We start from the raw sequence: 22,275 nt of genomic DNA on the forward strand, positions 1-22,275 counted from the left end.
ATACCACCATTGCACTTACTTGTAGAAATATGTAATGATTTTTAACCCAGTATATCTACAACACAATTGTTAACTGCATAACATTTCCATGCTGATAATGAATGACACTTAATTATTTTGCAACAAATTTGTGGGTTAGCGAATCTGCTTCAGTTGGAAAGTTGTATGATGCGCAGTGGATGCTGGGATTCCAAAGACTAACACTCTGGAATATGGTAACCTCAATGAATTAAGACAGATATGATGAACACCTCCGCTGTACGAGGCAACAAATGTGAGCGACAACTACGTCAAACATCAGGAAGATGAGTTTCAAGTTTATCTGACATTAATTCCAATGAACCTCTTCCTCACCGGCAACATCTAAAGATGCTTATCACAAACATCTGCAGTAGCTGTAGAGAGTCTGGAGCTCAAGTGATCAATGTATCCCAGCATAAAAAAACATCTGTCTGGAATCAGGTGATAAGCATGTACAACATGACACTAATTGTTTTTACTACACAGTAGATTCATTCAATCCAGGTAGGATTACACCAGCTGTATCAGCAGACAAAGAGATATAGTGCTGCTGTTAGACTAACACTCTGAAATATGTAAATTTCATAAAAACAAATACCTTGATTTAGATAAAACAGCAGCTCCAATGAGATGGAGATTTAGACAACTGAGAAAATTGCTTCTTTTTATGGCTTTCACATTGCAGAAACGGTTGGGTGGTAGAGAAAATAATGTGGTTCACAGATTATTAGACAGAGTATCAGTCCCTCCTGGATTTGGAGGAAAATCTTTAAGAATTCAGCGGCAAATTTAAGCAAATTCTGCACCCAATTTTTCAATATTTACGCAAAACATTCTGCGATTAAAAAATTTACAAAAAACAACAAAAACCTTACACAGGCCTTCATGGTTTAATTCTCAAGCACAGATATAAAGTTAAGTAGACTGTACACATCACATCTTGAGTAAGTTTGATAACAAAGCACCACACCTATTTTTGTGTTTGAGAATTAAACACTCGCTGAAAGTTATTTGTCTCCTCTCAGTCATAACGTTGGTGCAAAGAACAATTTTATACCTAAAGGAAATCTGAAATAATTTCAATTTTCAAAATTATCAATTTTGAGAATGTAATTGCAATGTCAAATTCATCTAATATTATTTGAAAGATGCCTAAAACTTGCATTATTAATAAAATATCTTTATATCATGTTTATTTTGAAAGTGTCACAATATATATGTCAGTCCTTTTCATGTTATTATATGTAGCCAATCCTACTTTTGACATTAATTCTACTATTCGTTTCAGCTCAGTTTTTAAAATAACTAAATTCCGCTGCAGAAATGTAGCAGATGTTTTTCTGCATGACAAGGTAAATTCTGCAATTTTTTCTGCAACCGCGGAATTGCAGAATCCAGGACGGACTGGAGTATGGTGAGGTAAACCAAGTAATAAGAGGTACAAATCCATCTAAGAATACCAGAAGCAGCAGTCCAGATTTGCCTCCACCCTCCTTCAACCAACAGATATCATTATCCGTCTGTTGTTATTTTTTAAGTATGTCAATCAGATGAACAGCAAAGAGCTTCAAAACCGCCATGATTATGACAGGAGATGCACACACCCTTCTGATGTCGAAATCGTTAAGCTTTGAGGTAGAATAGGCCTTCAGCAACCCATGCCTGGCATAAAAGGCAACTCTGCTTGTCGTAAGTGGCAACTAACGGGATTGGGTGGTCAAGCTTGCTGACTTCGTTGACACATGTCTTTGTTTCCCAAATGCACAGATCGATGCTCATGCTGTTGATCGCTGGATCGAAGCTTAAGAAGACTTCATGGGCAATGTTCCAATGTTATCATGACATGCCTATGACATTACCAAAATTTTAAGTAAGCTATTAATTTAGTAAGGTAATGGATCTTCCATGTCTTGTAAAATATGCATTAGACCCATAACAAGGTAGCAGGAGATGGCTCTACTCAACAAACTGTGATGCTTGATGTGCCAACAGAATTCACACAGGTGTTTTTTATCAATACAATGAGGTCAAACCATATTGGTGTGTGTGAAAGCGGAGGGATTAAATAATATTACTTTAAGAAAGTGGTCAGCTGTAACTTTAGTATATTTGGAATTTATACCTTCTGAGTGAAGCACAGCTAGAATCTAGAATCTGTACTTTACTGAGAAAGTGTATTTCCAAAAAAGAACATGTTACAGAGACTACATACTTCAAAGCTATTGTACATAAAATGCTTAAAGGCATGCCACACTTCTTTAAAGAACAACATACTAACTATTAGCCCTCAGGGAAGCCCCCCTACCATTAAATTTATTCCGAAAAAAATGTATATTAAGATTACAATATGAAATCAAAGAGATTGATTGAATTAATGCAATATTGCAATAAAACGACTCTCGCACACTCAGCCGACCAAACTATATTTCAAGCAAACCCCACAGAGTTATGTACCTTGGAACGCTCTTTACAAAGATCCAGAAACGCAAATTGTTTAAAAGCTGTTTGCCTTGAAGTTTCAATTATCGATGGCAAGGGATAATAAGTATCAATATTGTATCAATACGAAGCTCAAGTGAGTGGCTAAAATATAAAGAGCTCCAGATAAGGCAAGTATTTGCGTATTTTACTCAATATAAATCACATTTACTCCATTAATTACAAATATGGGAGTACAAAAAATGCACAAGAATCACATAAAATCACATATGCCTATAATACCATACATACTTCATGCAATTGACTAAGCTGGCTTCTGTATGATAACTCTATGACAGCATTAACAGCATTAGCAAATGTTAAGCAATGCCTATATACATATGCTATTACAGCCATAGCCACTGTCCGGAGTTTACTGCAGTAGTCATGTTACTTCCATGTAGAGTGTTTAAAATACCTCCCAACACAGTTGGCAATATTAGAATAATTAAAAACCTAGGTCAGTTGAGAAGCATTTATTTTTATATACTTAAAAGTGCAATTTACTCAATAGAGATAAGAAACCCGGTGTAAAAGTACTCAATTCTGTTAACTAGTGGAAGTATACAAAATGCTAGTTACTCCATAAAAAGTGCCATTACTCATACATAAACAGACATAGGAGTAAATACCCAATTGCCTGAAAACAGGTCTGAATACATATTGTTTTCTTGGATTGGATGAGGACTATTTTTATGGATATACAACTTCCTTATTCTGCACAGGTGATGTTTTGACATTGATTCTAATGTTGTTTAAAGACCAACATATTGTCAAGAAAGCATGACACTGCGCCTTTAAAGAACAGTCTAAGAGACTGGGTTTCTACTAAGAAGTAATAGCAACCTACTGATTCTCTAGAGATGACAACCCTGCTTCTCCAGTTGTTGTATGTATTACACATCATCAGTCATCCTTGGAAGCTGACAAGAACTAATGCATTGTGCAAATATTACCTACCAGACAGTAGAGAAGCAGCGTAATCACAAGTGCAGGGCCACTGGAGGATGTCTAGAGACTGGGAGAAGTAAGAGTCCATAGCCAGCTTTATAACACCACAGGATGAGATGAGGAGAGGGGGACTGAATGAGTGTTAGCTCATTTGGGGGAGGGGATTGGATGGGGGTTCCCCATGACAGTGTGGGCTATCAGGTTTTCACTCATTTGGGGGAGGGGGAAGGAGAATAGTGCCAGTGTTGGTTCTCAGGTTTTACCTCATTTAGGGAAAGGAGTTTGGGGGTGGGGTTAGGATGGGGATTTGACAGTATGTGTAGGGTAGCATCAGTGTCAACTGATCGATACTGTAATCATTTACAGATAGACTGAAGCAGGTCTCTCTGAAAATGTGATCACTTATGGATAGTTTCAGTGAGTGAGGATAGTCTCTGTTGGTACTGTGATCATTTGTGGATAGTTTGGGGCTTGTCCGTCTGATACTATAATCACTGACAGATAGACTGGGACTAGTCTATTTATACAATTGATCATTTACAGATAGACTGAACTCATGGGCCCTAAATGTAGAACAAACTATGCTGACAAGACAGAAGGTGCTCATGAGTTAATTACATCAGCACTGGCGTTTTGTGATAATGAGGTTTGGTTAACTCCAAGTTACATCTCACAGCCATGATTCCACACAATTATTACACTAATATAGCCTTCTCACTTTCAGCTCTGGAGCAATATAGTTGATCTATGTGGATACAACAGCAACAATGCCTTTTCTGACTTTCAGCCCTGGAGTGATATGGTATACTGTAAATCACGAAATTTTTGCGCCATATTTTTGCGAGTGGCGACCAGCAGACGTTTTTACTTCACAATATTTTTGTGACTTGCCTAATTCTAAAAAAATAGTTTAGTTTGATAGTTTCAAAGCTTACTTGCATCTGAAAGTTTTATCTGAAGTAAATCCAATCACATATTAAAGTTTGCCGCTAATCTTGAACACCATTCAGTGGAGTACTTCCGCCTGTATGCAATCAGTGATGTTTCCTAAAAAAAACACTTGCTGCTAGGCCAGATAAGCTTAAGACAGTTCAATGGGATTAAATCAAATGGAATGACTCGAATAAATTGGCAATGATGAAGGACCAGTTTAGTCAGTGTCGGCAAAGCAGTTGATCTCCAGATAAGTGTCATGAAAACTATCCACACCCGCTGGATGGTCTCGGCCTTTCAAACAGTCTCTAAGAAATGTGTGTTGTGTGGTTGGCACCTATCTGGACTATTGAACGTACTGATTGAGTGACTTTTGTTCAGGTATCCATTGTTTGACATGTAACACGTGAGTACGAGTAATGCTAGTAATTAGTCATTCTTTGTATTGTTGTCATTGCTTAATTAATGTATTGTCTAGATCTATTGTTATTTATATGAACTGGTGAATAATAAAGCAAAGATAGGACAGGTTGTTTGCTGATTATTCACTGCATTCTACCAGCAAATTCCGTCATGATATTTTTGCGAGCTCAAGTCATTCGCAATTTTCGCAAAAATATCATGCTCGCAAAAATTTAATGATTTACAGTATCTATCTGTATACAACAGCAACAATGCCTTCTGACTTTCAGCCCTGGAGTGATAAAGTATAACTATAGTGTACAACAGCAACATAGCCTTCTGACTTTCAGCCCTGGAGTGATATGGCATAACTATGTATACAACAGCAGCATAGCCTTCTCACTTTCAGCCCTGGAGTGATATTGCATAACTATGTATACAACAGCAACACTGCCTTCTGACTTTCAGGCCTGGAGTGATATGGCATAACTATGTATACAACAGCAACAATGCCTTCTCACTTTCAGCCCTGGAGTGATATGGTATATCTATGTATACAACTGCAACAATGCCTTCTCACTTTCAGCCCTGGAGTGATATGGTATATCTATGTATACAACAGCAACAATGCCTTCTCACTTTCAGCCCTGGAGTGATAAAGTATAACTATAGTGTACAACAGCAACACTGCCTTCTCACTTTCAGCCCTGGAGTGATATGGCATAACTATGTATACAACAGCAACACTGCCTTCTCACTTTCAGCCCTGGAGTGATATGGCATAACTATGTATACAACAGCAACAATGCCTTCTCACTGTCAGCCCTGGAGTGATATGGTATATCTATGTATACAACTGCAACAATGCCTTTTCACTTTCAGCCCTGGAGTGATATGGTTTATCTATGTATACAACAGCAACAATGCCTTCTCACTTTCAGCCCTCAAGTGATATGGCATAACTGTGTGCAAGTAACAGCAACATAGCATCACAGTCTACTCCCGGGTCCCATCTCTCTCTCTATACCTGTAGTACAGCAAGCCACTCCTCTCTACCCTTGGGTCCCCACCTCTCTCTCTCTATACCTGTAGTACAGCAAGCCCCAGCTCTCTACCCTTGGTTCCCCACCTCTCTCTCTCTATACCTGTAGTACAGCCAGCCCCACATCTCCAACCTTGGGTCCCCACCTCTCTCTCTCTATACCTGTAGTACAGCCAGCCCCACATCTCCACGCTTGGGTCCCCACCTCTCTCTCTCTATACCTGTAGTACAGCCAGCCCCTCCTCTCTACCCTTGGGTCCCCACCTCTCTCTCTACCTGCAGTACAGCAAGCCCCTCCTCTCTACCCTTGGGTCCCCATCTCTATATACCTGTAAACAGTCAGCCAATCATCTCCACCCCTGGGTCATCCACCTGACGTGTTCTGTTTGGAGATGTATTGATTGGTTAGATCTTCAGCTTTCAGTATGTTTCCATTCCACAAGATGATAATAGCATTCTTTAACACTGCATTGACTGAGAACCCTATGTGATCACTAAAAGATAAACAGTATGATGAACCTCACATAACTAATAGTAATACCATAACATACAGTTCTAAACTCCCAAAAAGTATGCTCAAAGAAGTGAACATAAGAAGGCCGGGAAACATGATATCAGTGTAGAAGTCATTATTCACATTCTCAACTCCCTGGGGATCATACAACCCAAAACAACTCAGCTACAACTTAGCAAATGGAATGTCTGGAATTCATCAAGTTAACAGGTTGACTTAACCTTATTCCACTTGAGACAGAATTAATATCCCAAGAGCTTATTCTCAGGACTTGATGCTTGTGAATGCAGTCCATATGCATCAACAGTGTACAGCCAAAAAAATCTCATCTATGCCTTGGAAAATGGTCGTAAAGTGAACGGGTTGATGTAACCTTACAAACAAATACTTTTCTTACGATGGAATCTAAACACGTGAGAAACGTCTTTAGAAGTTACAACAGATTCAGCATCACAGACCAGGCATGGCATTAGTTTAGTCTGGTCTAAAGACCACGTGACTGAAATCTCTAATTGGTTAATTACAAATCATGCCTCAATCCATAGGCAATATAAAAGCAATGTCAAGCATAAACAGATACTTACTTGCAATTTCAGGTATCAGAAACCCATTACTGTAGAATGATATCTGATTTCCTAATGGTTGAGCCCACACGTAAACACTGAAGTGCAGTGATCAGTGAATCAGCAGATGTTATGTCCATCAAGCAGCAATCAGTTGTACGAATCTCTTACACCTGTCATTCACACAAGTTGCAACATGGAACAGCACACCTACATCAAAACAGGACAGCCTCTTTATACCATGGTCATCCACCTCATTATTAGGTGATGTGGCAGAGATCCAGATAAACTTGTGGCTGTGAGGGTATGATACTCATACATTGAAACTAAGTGGGTATTTCTATTTTCAAATGGATATCTACACTTTTAGAAGCCCACCATGTTTTAAAATGCAAGTTTTCACTTCAAATAAGAATAACAGGTGTGACCTTTTTTATTCAATTATAAAATAAGACACAATCCTCCCAAGAATGCTAAATTATTGCTGATAGCTAATACAGTGTTTCCAATGCTAATACAACATTATCCACTTGTGCTGTAGGGGATAATGTGTGCCTTAGTCTACATCTGTTTTGATGCAAAACAAGACACCAAGATGGATATTAGAAGATTTAACAGCCATGTCTTCACTCTAACAGTTAGTTATGTTTTCACATTAAAACTTGTCCCCATTGTGTTGTTTTTCATTTCTAATAGCTAATGTTACAAGTTCAAAAAGTATCACCAGCAATTGATTCTGATTGTGAAACAGTACTTGCCTATAAATTTATCTAGCAGTCCTCTAACAATATAGTTTTCTGTTTGTAAAGCATAAAAAAACTAGGTCTTATACTTTGAGCTTGTGGAAGCTTTCTACCACACTTTCTACCACATTATTGATTTGAAATGAAGACAGCTTTTTGATTGGTCACTATTTATGGATTGCCCAAAACGTGAAGGGTTAACAAACCACGATTAGTATTCTAGATCCGTTGCACATTCTATTTGTGTTTAGAATTAATGAAGTTTTTGAATAGCGAATAGTTGGTGATAGAAAAACTTTATGTTCAATAGACTTGATATCGATGTATTGGGTAAGTATGCATTATTTTGACATAGCGTAAATGTAAATATTTAGTGTTTTTTCATATGCTGTCATTTATTTTGCTTGCGTATTTCAACTTTTCTACAGCATATTTTATGCAAATATACAGCTCATCTGAACCTCCGCTGTGGGGTATCATACGCTGATGGTCAAAGGGAGAGTTTCAATGTCTGCTTTATTGAATGTGTGTTTCATTGATACTTGAAAGAAATATTGCAATACTTGTGTTCATTTCATGATGCCATCCCTACTAACATTGCGCCAAGGTTACCTTAGTGACCTACGATCACCTTAGTGCTTTGGGAGAGGAGACCCTGGTCTATTTGCATTAAGGGTAGATGGTGTATTAACAATAGTAAAATGACATGTGATGGTACTTACAAACGGCTGCGAAGGAGGTTAAACATACCCAGGAAGATTACTGGACACAGAGTTCTTGCTCATAAACTTTTAGCTTACAAAAGAATATAATTAAATGGCCCTGAAACCTACAAGTGCTGCAAAGATACACTGATCATGGGTTCAAAATATACATGGCTTGTGTCTGGTATAACAAGGAATTCATCTTTTTCAGAGTAAGCTTTTTGGAAGGAGCGAATATATGACTCAAGACATAAAGAAATCATTTCCTTATGCTACTTTGAATTTTTACAAAGGTACCTTATGACAGCATGTTTATATTGAACCACACAATCCATTTAGTTGCCTCTCAAGACCACCTTACCTTCCTGGAGACCTGGCAGTCTGTCTCACAGTCCCTCAACAATATTATGTGCCCCTCAGCCATATTAGTTTCCCTTCCCCATTCAGTCCTTTCTGCCCTACTGGCTCTTAATGAAGTAAGTGTAGATTTTGTACATGTTCAAGATAGACCATATTACTGGGGCTCCTTTTTAGTTTAAATGGAGTATAATGTTTACATCACAACATATTTCCAGAGACTAAACGTTACAGTAAATGTATGTCCTTTCAGATCCCAGAAGAGCATCAAACTATTTTTTGAAAATATGATTTCATTCATCCTGTTTTCAAGCAAAGGACAGACTTTTCCTTCCTGTTATCACTTTAAAAACACAATAAATGTATTGACATGCTCTAACACAAATGAATGCAACAGACACTTAATACAAGGTATGCAGTATTCAATAAAGAGAAACAGGATATTATACCAAAAATTTTAAAATAAGAAGTATGAAATACAATCAATATGGTATAACGACAAAAATGACACAATATGAAAATGTGGTTTGAATGAAAACAGGAAATTGGCTGCAATCAATCTTGATGATATTTTTGGTTTCTATTACTACCTGTCTCTTTGTCAAATTCACACACACAGAGAAACCTAGGATGTGATTTCCACCTCAAAATGTGAATTGCCACTGACAGAAAAGTGTGTTGAGTCCTGTAGATAATAAATATTTTAAAACACTCAATAAATACAGTACACTAGCTATAGCCATTGTTCACCATAATCGCCAAAAAGACTGTGCTAATAACAGAACAATTCTAAATATTAGTTAGGTTCTTAATCTCCCACCTCACTGGGGCTCCTCTCTGGTTTAAATGCAGTTCCTTGTTTCTATCACAATTATACCAAGATGAAGCTCTCTTCTGATGACCTAGACTCTAGCCTGACAACCCACAGTTCTGGCCTCTCTCTGTACTGACAGTATGTTAGATATAGTGTTATGTTCTGTCTTTCATGTCCACCAGAAAAACTGTCAGAGAGACAGGTGACCTGCTGATCTGAGATACATTTGACAGCTTTCAGTAAGTTAATGCTGCAACCCTCGACACAATCAGAGCTCATCATGATAATCACAGCCATAAACCTGGAATTACAGCACCTTCAGTGTACACTGTTACACTGTATGAGAATGATGGCACTTCACAGAGCAAGACATTGTCATTTACTATTTCTGAAAATCTACGTTTTATCATGATATGCAGTATTTCATACATCACTCTTCTGGCGTCAAGAAATGTCTGCTGGGGGTATTATATATTTCGTATCGTCTGGTTGATATTTTTTCAATCTCTTGATGCCTGCTGCTGACAACAGTCCCTGGATGTGATTTATATACAGTATCAGTGCTTGCTTGACCACTGTATGGAGCTTGTCATCAGATTAAAACAGAATGGTACATGTGAATTAATTTTATGACGTATCAGACAGACAGTTTATTCAGTAATACTGGCCACATGGCCTATAGTACAATTGAGGTTACTTATCATTATAAATAGTCACATGTTTCTCACATTTTGAACAGCTGTTGTGGATTTAAAATATATGTTTTAAGTACAACGCAAGGGAACAGACCCTATACAATTTTGTGAGCTTAAAATATTTGCCACTGATTGTTTACAACACGTAAAACTTTTTAATTCTGGAAGTTATTTCAGCCTTAACTGGGCATATTTATCACACTTCAAAAGTATATGTAACTCATCTTCAATATCACCAGTATTACAATCAGCACTAACAACATCGCTCAGTTCATTATCTCTAAAACAACGCAAAAGTGTGCAATGATATTCTAAATTTAGACAATACTCTACCAGTGATTCATTCTGAAGATTATGTTGGTACATTTCAGACTGAAATATTGATTTAATGGAGCTATAGTGACTGAGATAGGTGGAAGTACAAATAGGTTCATGCCAAGGGTGCAACAGGCACCGATGAATGGATCTATGGTCCACCAACACTGGGAATCGATTCAAAGTGTTACACTGTCTTATAACCTGATAAGATACTTCAAATGGGTCATGATACATCAATGTTTAACTATGAATATTGCTGAAAGCCTTACTTGTATTTGACTAAATTAAATGCTTACTTATTTCCCTTCATAAGTAAATGTTTTCTTGGAATTCTTCCATCAAGAACCGTGTCAGACTAAGCACTCACCGCCATATAGCTGTTATATATGTTATTAACATTCACAAAGTCAGTGTGTATGTGTAATTATCTCATTTCAGAATGGTCATTGAACGCTGCTGACAGAATTTGATGACATACCTTAAAATTGGTTTTGCATTTATTTTTAGGTGGGTTATAGTCATTGTTAGAAGTCATGATTTTAGTATTGTGATATGCATCATATTGCCACAGTTATATTGAGACTTGTATCATATCACACTATAAACATGGCAAAATATCGTCATGACTAAAATTTTAGTACTGTGATGTTCTGTCACACCTGTTGCATACAAATACCAGCACTGATATGAATACACAAAGCCACTTGGAACAGGGTAACATATCACTCAGTACACATGACTATTTTCTGAAGGGCATTCATCTCCACTGACACCAGCGGAGCTTGAAATTATCTTTGTTTTTGCATGAAATACAACCAAGTAATCACCCTTGACCTACTGATACTAATGTGCATACAAATATGCATTAAGGAGGTAATACACGCACAAAATTAAAACAACATTCAGATTTTTACACAAAGCAGAAATGTGTGTCCAGTACACACAAACATGGACATAGAGAAAAGCATGTATTGCACCCTTGGTTCAAATGTTAATATTCTATTACCGAAATCTTAACAAAAAATATTAAGCTCCAGTAATTAAAGTAATTATTCAGTTGTACAATACAGCACATTACAACATGGCATGTCTTCATGGGACCTTGATAATCTCGGGATTAGTCTCTTTGGGCTCATCACAGTATGACTGAAACATTGTCAATGTGACGTTACATATTAACTCTCACTCAATTTCAGCAGGTCCTCTCAAATCCTAGTCTGTTAGCACAAGGCATAACCTTGGCCCCTTTTCATTACATAGATTATGGATCTAGCTACCCGAAATGTGAACAAAGTGAAAAAAAAACAAAACCTGTTTTCATTTTTTTTTATTTTACTCAAGCGTGCAAATAGCATCTCCTTATTCCCCTTTTCCCCACCCCTGCCGGCCTGACATGTTTGTTTAAATCCATGAAACAAGAAATTAACAAAAAGGCCCTAGAACACAGTAAGCACCAAATGTCACCTTTTTCACCTGCACATCTGTATGTCTCAGAATTCCTGTATTTATTGCCTGAATGCAGATATCATTGAAGTCTGCTGCAGTGGATATGCATCAGAATGTCAAAATGGCCTATTATTGATGTGTATACCACTGGTATGTGCCTGTTCTTCAGCACATACATTCCATATTCATGAGATGTGACATGAGGCAGTAGTAGTCATCTGTAAGTCTTAGTAGTACTTACTGAAAAAAGTCACACAAGCTCACTCAAACTTGCACAATCACTCTAACATACTAGGTTATTACACCATCCCCAAATAAAGTTTGAATACCTAACGCAAACTAGCAATATCCTGAATGCATGATTAAAATGGGTGAGTGAGTGAGTTTAGTTTTATGCCGCTATCAGCAACATTCCAGTTATATGGTGGTGGTCTGTAAATAATCGAGTCTGGACCTGACAATCCAGTGATCAACAACATGAGCATCGATCCGTGCAATTGGGAACTGTCATGACATGTGTCAACCAAGTCAGCAAGCCTGACCAACCGATCCCGGTAGTCCCCTCTTACGACAAGTATAGTCACCTTTTATGGCAAGCGTTGGTTGGTGAAGGCCTATTCTACCTCAGGACCTTAACAGGTCAATTAAAATGGAATAGAACTCAATGGTTAAAGGAACATGACTGGCAAAGTTACCTAAAGTGACACCACTTGCTGTGCTGAGTCCTGTGAGCAAATAATCCACTGACAAATATTATCAGTACTGGTTTAAACTATTTTTGACAGTTAAATAGTAGTATTTCATTACACTTCAGTCACCACTATGTGACTTCCAACATGTCTTCATAGTTCAGTGTGCATGAATACAGTATGTAACAAGCAATGTATACTGGCTAGTGTTGGGAATTGGCTGAAATCTTACAATTGATGATTCCTTCATTAACCTGAGCAATTATCAAAAAAACAGATTTCTCAGATTTTCCTCATGTTATTGCAGATAAGTATAATATAGGCTACTTGTTATTTTAACATGATAACTAATTTATCATGAAAATAAACTTCCTGGAGTCATCGGGAAATATTCTGTCATGACTTCTCAGTTAGTCAGGAGAGTTTTGTAAGAATTAAACACATTTTCAGGCCCTGAAAATTTTGATAATATGTTCTATCGTCAGAGTTTCCAACAGTTCCAAAATCATTGGTGTTTGATGATGAGAAAATATGATCATTTTGCTTGGTTGTTTGGTCACTGCGACCAATCTTGGATTATTTGAGTTAATCCAAACACAACTAATACCGACTGCCTTCTTGAATTTGCAATAAGATTATCAGTATAACAATAGTAAACATGCAACACAGCTGGGCAGGTGAGGTGGTGAAGATACAGGCGACTTACCTGGACTTGTCTCTTCTCCGGTCAGACTCCTTCTTGCAACAGAAGGAGAAGCTAGTTCTTATCTGTCCTCCATCTTGGCTGTAAAGCAATATATCACAGTGAGAAGCAGTCAATAGGACATATGTTTGATATACACCATTATGATATACAGATCGTCCTAAATGATAAACAGAACTGGATGGCTGTCACTATACAGATGTCATGTCAAAATAATAAACATTCAGTAGGTTGTATATGAAATGCTTTCATGAAAAACTTTTGAAAAAAGATCATATATTTCCTAATAACTAATTTTCAAACAAGGCATTTGAATAATTTTGAAAAGACTTTGACATGTTTTGCATAAATATATGCAGTACATACTGTATTTCAACAATAATATAAACATACTGAATTCAATTTCGAAAAAAATAAATCAGTCAAACTAAAAATACATAAGCCATTACCAGAATAAACAAGACAATGATACAAAACTGGCGACAGTGTTTTGGGTTTCTTTGTTTTAGTTGTTGTTTTTTTTCAGCAAAATCAACTTATATGGATACCAGCTAAAGGTAGATACAAACATAGATGGGATATAATAAGAATTCAATAAACGAAAATTTAGCAATTGATGGATGGACAAAATTAGAGTTCTTTAATACAGTTTTTACGGTTAGTACTACTTGCTGAGCGTAGCAGAAGAAAGTGATATTCATCTTCTATAGTGAGTGAGTTAATATTCACAGTAGCAATGTCTCAGATATATAGAAATTTGTTGGCTTATCTACAGGTTATCTTTTCATTGAACTCTTTTCCTGGTAGTCGAAAAACATCGTTTTAATGATTTTGATCCAAACAAAATGACCAGGGGAAGACAACCATGTCAGTAAAGATGTCAGATTTGCAGTTCAGCATCAAGAGGTAAAGATGATTATACCTTTCATGTTCTAAATATGCAGGTGATTTAACACCTCAACAATATGACAGAGGTAATCTGTGGGTGTTCTAAAAAATACTGTTATTTGCGATACTCCAGTATATTTACTGTCCATCGGTGGCATGTTTGTACACTTCAAAATACTTTCATTTTTTATTGTGCAGATTATTTCCCTTTCTATGTAAAGCTTTATGGGGGCCCCCAAATTTCAGCTTATCTGTGGTCATATATAATAGCACTCAGACAACAATGCAGTTGTATATTTTCTCCGGTGGGATGCATATAACCATTTGTGAGGAGAGGCAGTGTATGAAGTCACTCATTCAATAAATAACATAACCACCATCTGGTGCTGCTCCCAAACATACTAAAGTTGATTCCAGACTCAGCAGCTGGAAGAACACAGATTGTTATCATGGTTATTGGACTATTTCTTGGTTAAAAGAAAATAGCGATTTTCTACCATTATTGGCTTCTATATGTCAGCATTGCCCTTGTGAGGGAGTGGGTGGGTGGGTGGGTGGGTGAGTGAGTGAGTGAGTGAGTGAGTGAGTGAGTGAGTGAGTGAGTGAGTGAGTGAGTGAGTGAGTGAGTGAGTGAGTGAGTGAGTGAGTGAGTGAGTGAGTGAGTGAGTGAGTGAGTGAGTTTAAAACTGCTTCTAGCAATATTCCGGGAATATCACAGCAAGGGACACCAGAAATGAGCTTCACCCTTTTGATAGGTGGACAAATCATGAAATTAAATACAAATGGCTTTTCAGTGGTTTTGTATTTGAAATAAACATTGTAATTATGTTTTAAACCTTTAGCTTTAAGTCTAGAAACATGCTTTTTAAGTGTTTTGTGATTGAACTCTATTTCATGTACTGTACTTTCCTTATCAAGTTTTTCTTATATTTTGGTGTTCATTGAGTATTTTCCAAACATGGGATTCAAACCAGTAGACACATGGTGGCCTGTGTACGAGGGGGAATAATTCTCCACTGAACATTTTAAACCAATGGATAACGAACATTTTTCAACCAAATACTATTAAATGACCAAGTTTATTTCAGTTCAAACATACTTTCACAGATATGCAAAGTTTGTTAATATAGAAATTCAGCTCCAGCATGGTATGCCTGTAATTTGAAAAATGTATACTACACACACTTGAGAGTGATAATTGATATTTACTGCCACACTGGGAGAGGGACTCCATCTTCACTGACCTACTAAATTTCGTCACCGACCTACTAAACTGCTGTAAATTCCTACACAATCACACAAACTTGATTTAAGACGTGTCTCTTATCATGGCATTTGCTAAACTAGGGTAAGAAAGTTGTATTTTAACTAAACTAAACTGGTTTTCAATGACAAAATTACACTGATATTTTAGTTGTAAACAGTTACAATTTCAGACAGCAAAATTTGGCATTTGCATGGCAGTGACTTTTCCATGAGTGAGTGAGTGAGTTGAATTTTATGCTGCTTAGACTAGTGTTCCAGGTATGTCACAACACAGTGCAATAAGGCCAGAGATGTACAAGAGAAGGGGTAGTCATTGTTTAGAACTGCCCAAATTCCAACCCCATGTCTTTATTGAACATTTGGATTCAGATTCTAGCAATTTTTGGGGTTGACACCTTTCCGTGATTCAAACCCAATCTCTGAAACTAAGTGAAAGTAAGAAACAAGAGAGTGGAACATCTGGTAGCCTTGACCAGGTACTAATTGTTTGATCGGCATTCACCCAAAAATGAAATATATACAACTTTCTGGATGACAACTTCTTTCATGTTGACTCCTATATAGGTGAAACCACCTGCCCTATTTATATCCTCTTAAAAGAACACAGAACCTGCACAGACCAAAGCAGACAGCAAATCAGTCTTTTCCCATCACCAACAGAAGTTCCCTACCCAAATTTGAAATCCTATCAACCAAGAATCGAGACTTAACAAGAAGAAAACTATTGGAGACCATAGAAATTCGCTGTCACAAACCACTGATCAACAGAGGCCAAGGATACTACATACCATCAGCCTATGAAGAATTAATCAAAGAATATACTCTATAAATCAGTCAATATGATTGTTATAACAAGTTAATCCCCTTGTTTATTGGCTTCATCACCAGTCTCAATGATGTTCCTAGTCTCCCACTGGCCTCTCCCAATTATGCACCAGCTGTTAATCAATTACATGTTGTTAATATTAATCCACTGTTTGTCCAAACATACTATGTATGTACCTCTCATCATATGGTTGTATTCACTCCTAGCTTGATAACAATTTGAGAACCTACATCGAAACATCCCTCTTTGCAATTAATACGAAGTTGTCATCCATAAAGTTATATGTTTCATAATTGTTTCATTGTTTTGACGAGGTACTTTGTGTACCTTTCTGACATGTTTAAATGACTTTAGAGCATCTACTGAGCTGAGAAAATGTAATCCCAAACATAGCATATACTTCATCATGCCCATTTGCAAAGAATTTGGGCAAACAGAACGTAAAAAGCTGCACGGACTAATTGATTCTAACTTATAAAAGTTGAATAATTAAGTTATGCCGCTAACCCCAAAAGTTATGACTTTTGTTTGGTATTCTATTTAAGTGTTACCACCTCATTGATAATTTTCCAGCTAAACCTGCAGCAAATGTTTCATTGTGATTTAATAATAGCTACTTCTATGGCAAGGTGCCAGTCAATATATCATTTTAATTTTCACCTTTCGTAGTGTGGAATCCGTTTGGGTGTGTCCCCATAATTCGCAGTCGACGCCACTTCACTCATTATTTTCTACGCTGACACCAAGTAGTTCTAAACTAAATTAATAATTCATCAGCAGTCAGTTTTACAGGTGCCTTAGTCAAAATGAATGGTATTTCCTTATTGTGTTCAGCTGACCTGTACGTATCGCCTGGTTTGACGTCCTAACAGAGAAATGTACGATTTTACGTACGATTGATTAAAATGGTACCATTCGCGACAACGATGCTTCGTTGAATATCTTCGTTCATAATGGGCACATACAGATTAAATACCTGTGCATGGTCCCATAATGTACTTGATACTTTATAAGGATAATATAAGGCTAGATATTAACTACCTCTGCCATTATGTTGTTAGCGACAACTACCTGAACGAACCACGGGCATTCCCTGTTCGACAATCCTGTGAATTTCATTTCCGTTTTTCTCAAGAAATCGTCGCGAGTGTCAAAGAACTTGAGAGTTACTTCCCTTGGACTACACCTGTCAACGATAACTCAGAGTAAATATTTCATTGTTTCTTCATTATGTCCATGTATTTTTTTATTGTTTTGCTTCATTTGTTTGTTTGTTCCTGTGTTTTGTTTCTTGTTTTGTGGAGGTTTGGGGTATGGGTTTTGCTTTGTTTGTTTTGTTGTCTATGCTTATTTGTTTTTTCTTAGTTCTAGTTGGGTTTTATTGTCTCTTTGTTGTTTTTTTCTTCTCTTATTTCATTTTGGGGACTGTATGTTTTGGTTTGTTTCATTTGTTTGTTTGTTCCTGTGTTTTGTTGTTTTTGGGGGGTTTTTTTTGGTTTTTTTTTGTGAAGGTTTATGGTTGCTTTGATTGTTTTGCAGCTTTTGCTTGCTTGTTTTTATTGCTTGCTTGTTAGTGTTTTTCTCTTTTTTCCCCCTTTCTTTTTCTCTCCTTATTGGGGGTGGGATGGAGAGTATTTATTATTTTTAGGCGCCAATATAATTGTTTGATGCAAATATTTTGCGCAGTATGATGTTAGTGACATGGCGTCATTGTAACTTAAGGCACATTATCACATAACTAGGAATTCAAATTATTTAATTTCAGAAACTTACTAACAACATACAGGATGGACAAATAAGTCAGAAGAATTGATAAAAGGTTGTTGTCGGCTCTAATTGTATCTTAACTAAAGACAGAAAATGAGTAAGTAAGTAGCTATTTTACAACAATATCAGAACAGATGCCACAAGAAATGGGCTTCATACACCATGCCCGTGTGGGCTAAAGAACCCGGGTCTTCCGCCGCAGAAAATGAAAAAAAAACCAACCGTTCAGATAAATGTCACCCGCGAAAGTCTGGATAAGAAATTGATCTTCAGCAACCTGGATCAATGCTTGTCATTACAGGCAACTAAAGAGGTCGGGTGGTCACAGCTGCGTAGATCGATGCTCAAGTTGTTGATCACTGGGTCTTTTACGGGCCGATGCCGTATGGCTGGTTGTGAGTGTGGCGTTACACACAAGCCTACTGTTGTTCAGATGATTGATGTTTTACCCATATGGTGAAACACAGCTATCATATGTACACGTGCACGTATCACTTTTACCTAGCAACCATTGTTTGTCTATTTTGCCTATGATGTCATTAAACAATTGAACGTGACGTCCATGAAGAGGACCGTCACAACTGCTTACGTTGTTATACTGCACAAATATACACGAATAATACCGACAATAAAGAAGTTAGTACACTGTAGTGTCATATGGCTTATACTAAATGCGTGCAGAATTATTTATCGCCCGAGCGAGAGCGAGCGGTACAACATTTCACAATCGTTTCGTATGACACAGTGGAACGTGTGATAATCTCTAGGTAATATATGACGTCATCAACAAAGTATGACGTCACGTATTCTTTTATCAGTGGTGCTTTCTTTACGTTATGTGTGGATGTGAACACAGTGGGCATCTTTGTTCTTTACCTTACATATTAAAGTTACATGTTCTAATATTTGATAGCTTGAAACTATGACCGTAAGCACGGAGGCATTAGACGTGACAAGTAGGTACCTGTACGTAAAATCCTGGTATGAAAAGTCTTTACCCAAAGATCAGTTTGTACTGGTCACGTGATTCTTTCTCTACATATGAAACGGAAATCAGTTTCGATCAAATATTTGCTTAGGTATAAATTCCAGGAAATGGCCCAAGTGTCTATCTTCTTTGATTGGCAATCTAGAAGTTGGGCAGAAGAATGAACACTATTTTTGTTATGGATATGTAACTTCTTTATTCTACATAAGTGTTTTATTGTTGTCTAATCACTTGCTTGACACCGACCGTAGAATCTACGTCGAAACGTCTCCTATACAGAATAAAGAAGTTGTATCCACAAAATAGTACTCATTCGCCAAAGTGGCCATGTTCGTGGATTTCAATGCCGTTATCAAAATGTAAACACATGTGAACGTTTAAACACACGTAAACCCATGTCTTTCGTGTGAATAAAAATCTGAGAGTTTTTCAAAACCCTTTTCATTCTTAGTCTTTTCATGTTTTATTCAGATCCTGCAACATATAAATGGTCTTTAACATAGATCATGCCCTTAACGTGTTCTAATCTAAGAAAAAAAGTCAAAATATTCTCTTCACTCATCATACCCAAGTTCGATTCCTCATGGTGGCACCGTCTATGAAGCCCATTTATTCATTCACTCACACACTCACTCTGGTGGGGAGTACGTTTTCAGAATATTTCTAACAGAAACATTTAGTGTGTTATTGTAAGTGGATAAATTGCTTTTATTCAGGCATCGTAATCGTTTAGTGCAGGCTATATTTAGATCATAAAACCTGATTAATCTCGTGTGGAACTGACAGGAAATTGACAAATTGTGATTCAACGATAAATACTGATTAACAGCTGTTTTCAAGATAGTGCTTATCTTTTAGAGTCTACAAACATTAGGCACAACCGATATCTATTTTCAGAAATGGACCAGCTGTATATAGTCTGTGCCATAAACAACAGTTTTATTGATAATCTGCTCAAGAGGTAATTACGGGACAGAAAAGTCCTGAATTATCCAATGATGGTGTGTGAATGAGTTTAGTTTTACGCCGCTTCTAGCAATATTCCAGCAGTAAGACGGCGGGTGACACCGGAAATATGCCGCATGAATATAGGTTAAGATAACATAAAGTGAATACATGACACATTTTAAGGATAACAACAAGGAGTTGTCATCCTTATAAAATGTCAGACAGACAGATTTTATTCAGTATACGGCCTTTGAATCAAGATAGAGAAATGTCCGAGTTACAAAAATACGCACAAATACATATTTACATATACATGTACATGGGTACCACTGCAAAAATATGATAAAACATGATATAGATGTATCCTACAATACTTTGCCTTATTTGTTGTGCTTTAAATTTACAAAATAAAGTTTAATGCAAAATATCGAAATTATGAGAAGAAAGTATAGAAATAAAGTTATGCTGAGAGTTAGAATTGATGTATTTACCAACAAGTGCATTACGGAAAAAATATAAACTTTGCAAATTAAAATTACATGTTGTTCATAATGCATGTCACGTATAGGCATATAAAATATTTAATTTAAAATTGAAAAAAAATATACAATTGGCAAAATAGAGACTTTTTGTCTTTTGTCGATATTTATTATAGATATGCCAGAAGAAATGTAAGAATCGTCACATTGATACCAAGAGTGTTGACGTTGAGTGGGATCACTTGCTTGATAACGTTGTCAGTAGCTACGCCGAAATGTCGCACACATTAACATTAGAGAAAGTGTATATCCATTGAGCTTCCCTTGTTGTTCAGAGTATCGTTCACCAAGAGTGTTGTTCACCAACAATGTTGGTATTGTTCACTATAACTACAAGACCTGTTGAAAACAAAATGAGTGAGTATGGTTTTACGCCGCGTTTTGCAATATTCCAGTAATATCACGGCGGGGGGTCAACAGAAGTGGGCCTCACACGTTGTACGCATGTGGGGAACGGAGTGACGAGCGAACGCCTTAACCTCTAGATTATGGTACCCCAGACGCCATGATGTTATTTTTGAAAGCGAAACTTGAAGTAATTGAAGTGGTCCTAAAATATCTAAGGATACCCAAGTAACACTTGTCTGCGAAGCTGCGCCCAATCTGATCACTTGTTAGAAACAAGGATCACGACCGCGAAGCTTGTCTTCGTCGTACAGGACATACAGGAGCAAATCACATAAAGATCGCACTGCCCTGCCAGATGTGTACACAGTAATACCATCTAATAGAAGCACGAACATGAAACAAGCACAAAGACAGTGTAATAAAGACGTTGAGATCTATAACCCCCACCCCCGTCCCTACAAAGCCACTGTTAATAACAACAGTTTTGTAGAAACTGTTCAAAAATGTCTAAACTTCCTAACAAAATGTATGACAGTGACACATATATAAACAAATAAAAAACAAATAAACTCCCCCGATAAAAGATTCCAGTGGCTGTACAGATTAGAGCGTATTGTGTCACCAGAGATCTGAGTATACATGATTAATACCCTGTTTGTGTTCACGTGATTAATACGGGAGATATTTGTACGTTTATTACCTACTAACGCTTATCTAACTTCAGACCAACACAAGGCGAGATGCACAGGTAAATTGTATCTACTTTTAGAAATTGTGACGCTCCCTGTATAGGTCGAGAAACAGGCCATGTTCTATACGTGTTTAAATATGCGGTGTCTCCGAAATGACGACCAATAAAAAACACCAGAGTGACAAATGAGATTCTGTGTTTAAATGGTTTATAGATGCATTTACATGTCTTTTAAGCTCGTCTTATGATTTGGTCTTTGTGAGATTTGATTGTTTAGTTGCCGGAAAGACATTGTCACCTGCACGTATTCATTTCAAAGTTGCTGATAAAACCACGAGGTAGACAATGCGAGTATTATGCTTATAGCCGCAGTAGGCTGTGATGTCATTGTTTATTGGCCTGTGGGAAAGTGCAACCGTGACATCCAGTTTGTAAGAGTAATTGTAACACCAATAGTAGTGCATGAGTGATGTTGTGTGCCCGTGAGATGTAGATTTACCCTTACCTTACTGTGCAGACAGTGGGCTCATTATTCTGGAATCGCTGACTTGGCATATCGCATCATTCACTTACATCACAATCACCACATCGAGCCCTACATCCTCTCTGACACCCCTCCCCATTATACTCACACCCAGTAC

At 37.2% G+C, this 22,275-nt stretch overlaps 1 protein-coding gene across 5 annotated transcripts in view; it reads right to left on the bottom strand.

Annotated features, from left to right (window-relative positions):
* The window catches only part of LOC137255363 (carboxypeptidase D-like), a 78,326-nt gene extending 60,822 nt beyond the window's left edge, over window positions 1-17,504 (bottom strand). For 3 of the 5 annotated variants that reach the window (XM_067792825.1, XM_067792831.1, XM_067792811.1), the window contains exon 1: window positions 6,926-7,005. The gene's annotated coding sequence lies outside the window, so the exon portion shown is untranslated. Of the gene's footprint in view, window positions 1-6,925; window positions 7,006-13,376; window positions 13,455-17,424 lie in introns of those variants that run through there. The other 2 variants (XM_067792837.1, XR_010954523.1) reach the window with 2 other exon arrangements.
* Window positions 17,505-22,275: the final 4,771 nt, after the last annotated feature.

The sequence above is a fragment of the Haliotis asinina genome, chromosome 1, assembly GCF_037392515.1.
Source record: "Haliotis asinina isolate JCU_RB_2024 chromosome 1, JCU_Hal_asi_v2, whole genome shotgun sequence".
Lineage (NCBI taxonomy): Eukaryota > Metazoa > Mollusca > Gastropoda > Lepetellida > Haliotidae > Haliotis > Haliotis asinina.